Here is a 3900-nt window from a genome sequence, read left to right on the forward strand (position 1 = left end):
TTTTGGTAGCTTTTAAATGCTTTACATTACGATCGTGGTACGTTCTGAGACGGGATACTGGGAAATTATCTGTACTATCGCCGACACTTATAGGTGGTACAGTCAGCGTTGTCAGTCCTTCTTTTCCGTGGTGTGAATCCCGTGCAGCTCGACTCAGTTTCTCAGAGTCACTTACTGGTGAGAGAGAGAGAGACACCGGGAAATGTCTGGCGCAACTGTAGGGGGTGGTGGTGTTGGGGGGTGGAATGGTGTGTGTGGTGGGGGGACGTGACTGGGTAAATGCGGAACCAGTGTAATACAGATGTGGCACCAGCGTATTTGTTAAAAACGTAGGTTTACGATGTGAATGAGCTAAAACTTCATTTTAATGGTAACGACACTTAGTAATGGATTCCACTTATATCTCAGAATGCTACTACAAATTGTGTTGAGGTTAACATATTCAGGAATTGTCATTTAACGACAGTGCTAGAAGTCTGATAAATGTTGACAGTTGGAAGTGGTGGCATGTTACATAGGTTTGACAGGGTAATACTCGGGGAAACTAATTACATTTTTAACGAACACGCGGCAAAAGGTATTGCAGTAGCATCTGACGTTATAATAGATAACTCATAAAGAACAACTACAGTAAGTTTGCATTAATATGACCATACTCACAATAATATGAGTTTTTCAAGTGTTCGATAAAAGTTAAATTACACATTGCATAGGAAATACCGCAGATATCGATTCCTTGATGGTTCCATACATTTCGAGTCAGATAATTATAATGTTAATGGAGTTATGTTATGAGCACAGATCATAAGATATCTGTTCCTTTATCTTATCTGTATTCACGTAATCTTCGCCATGTGAGTCTTTCGCAGATTGTGGGAATGACAATTGGCAATTTGCAACATTAAGACAACAGAGTAAACGCATACATTACTATGGAAACGATGACACATATTTTTTTAATATTCATTCAGTATAAATGTTCAGCCATACGCCATTCTATAACCTCTCGGAGAATTGTGTCTTGTTCAAATCTTTCTTAGTCATAGGGCAAGTATAAACCAAACGATTTAGGCCGAGAGAGAACCATCAGCTCCTCGTTCAAGCACTCCTTAGGCCTTATGCCAACTGCCAATATGTCTGCCTGCAGGGGCCAACCTCCAAACCATCCATCTGGCGATTGCCAACCTCAGCACCTGGTTAGCTCTTCAAGGTCTGCTAAGAACTAGGGTATACTACACTTGCAAACACCGTAGGGGTCACAAAGATAAGATACATAAATCTAAAGTATGTGCCGTATCTGATGCTACTATTTTGGCTAAAGATAATCATGTCCGCTTATAAATGCCCTAGCAATAAAAAGATGAATGTAACAATTATTCATAAACAAGTAAATACAGCACACTGCACAATATGAGTCAGTCCTAATCTCATGGTAAACATTATAATTATCTACAGTAGGTGAAAAGTTAAGGGATCATGATGGATTCAGTAACTACAGGCTTTCTTAAGCTATGTCAAACACACTTGAAAAAACTCATATTATTATGAGTATGGTAATAATTATTATGCAAACTTACTGTAGTTGTTCTTTATGAGTTATCTATTATAACGTCAGATGCTACTGCAATACCTTTTGCCGCGTGTTCGTTAAAAATGTAATTAGTTTCCCCGAGTATTACCCTGTCAAACCTATGTAACATGCCACCACTTCCAACTGTCAACATTTATCAGACTTCTAGCACTGTCGTTAAATGACAATTCCTGAATATGTTAACCTCAACACACAATTTGTAGTAGCATTCTGAGATGTAAGTGGAATCCATTACTAAGTGTCGTTACCATTAAATTGAAGTTGTTTTAGCTCATTCACATCGTAAACCTACGTTTTTAACAAATACGCTGGTGCCACATCTGTATTACACTGGTTCCGCATTTACCCAGTCACGTCCCCCCACCACACACACCATTCCACCCCCCAACACCACCACCCCCCATACTTGCGCCAGACATCTCCCGTCGTCTCTCTCTCTCACCGGTAAATGACTCGGAGAAACTGAGTCGAGCTGCTCGGGATTCACACCAAGGAAAATGAGGATTGACAACGCTGACTGTACCAGCTATAAGTGTCGGCGATAGTACTTTTTATGCTTTGTATGGGGATGTTTCTAGTACTTTTTTACGCTGTATACTAGATTATTATTACTCTTACTGTGTGTCTTATAATGTTGTTATTGTACTGTTATTTATGGTGATTATGCGTTACACTAGGATTGTATTTGGTACTTTTTGATACTCTACACTAGGATATTATTTGTGATGCAATGCGATGCTTGATTGAAAATTATTTAGCTAAAGGCGGTTATTTATTGACTGATATTTAATGGGCTGATCACTGTGCCAGCTTTATCCCCATCAACCCGAGAACTTTATTTTTTTTATTTTCATGATACCTCCAGACGATTTTTTTTTTTTACTTGAGTGAATAGACATAGCCTTCATTAACCCCTTCACTACTATAGGTCTAGCTAAAGTAAAATCGTCTGTTACTTAAATGACCTACTAATTAACGACTCTGCCTAAACGACCCACGATCCAAATGGCCCACGACCTAGACGACTCGTGACGTAAACGACCCATGATCTAAAGTTATCACAACCTAAACCACCCACGACTCACGACCTAAACAACCCACGTCCTAAATGACCCACGCAGTACACGACCTACGACCTAAACTATCCACGACCTAGAGTTATCACGAACCACAAGACCCCACGACCATAACTACCCACGGCCTAAAGTTACCACGAACTACACGACCCACCACCTAAACGAATTAACGAACGTTGAAAGGGACATTAATAATTACACCCATTTAGTATTGTGCTTTATTATGCCTTTCGCAAGACTTGTTTAACATTCAGGATCCTGTGACTCACTCTCACACAGTATGATCCTCTGAAGTTAGTGGAACAGAGGACTATAGTTACTCTTATGTTAAGGGGTTGATTGCCTCTTCAGACAGATACATGTTGCTATTCAGATCGATGCAATATAATCAACTATTTCATTTCCATATTTTTGTCTCTTCTCATGTGATTTTATGAAGCTTAGGGGAAAAAATCTCATTGCAGAGGTTTTCCACTCGCATGACAATTTTTTCTTGCTACCTTTAGAGGATTTTATTCAGCTTAGGAAAGACTTCTGAAGTTGACGGGTTAGATACTCGTAAGCCCCTCATTAACCTCTTCACTGCTTCGTCATATTCTCAAGGTGATTAGAATTGCTCAATAGTGGTAAAAATTAACTAGATATCTTAAACTAAAGGGGTTTAATGGAGTTACTTCCTTTTCCATCATGGTGTGTTTTTCCTTACGTGAAATAAAATCGTCTGGTGATAGCAAAATTAAAAGCCTTTACCATACAGACGAGGTTGGCAAGAATTTTCATTATTCTGTATATCAGATATTCTTTCTTAGATCTTTAGTGGAAAAGTTTCTAGAGAAGGGAAAGAAGTTGTATGCGGCTTTCATGGATTTGGAGAAAGCATATGACAGGGTGGATAGACAAGGATTGTGGAAAGTGTTAAGAATATATGGAGTAGATGGGAAGTTGTTGAATGCTGTGAAGAGTATGTACGATGGTGCGAAGGCTGCAGTGCGTGTGGATGGTGAACTAAGTGAATTTTTATCTTTGAAAGTTGGGTTGAAACAGGGATGTGTCATGGCTCCATGGTTGTTCAATCTGTACATGGATGGGGTAATAAAAGAGGTACAAGGTAGGGTAGTGGATGTTGGAGTGGCCCTGGTGAGAGAGGATAGTGTTTGGAAACTCCCTGTACTGTTGTTTGCAGATGATACTGTGTTGTTGAGTGAAGACGAAGGTGAGCTGCAAGGCTTGGTG

Source organism: Coenobita brevimanus, chromosome 47 (genome assembly GCF_032717465.1).
Source record: "Coenobita brevimanus isolate Jiangsu-jjx chromosome 47, ASM3271746v2, whole genome shotgun sequence".
Lineage (NCBI taxonomy): Eukaryota > Metazoa > Arthropoda > Malacostraca > Decapoda > Coenobitidae > Coenobita > Coenobita brevimanus.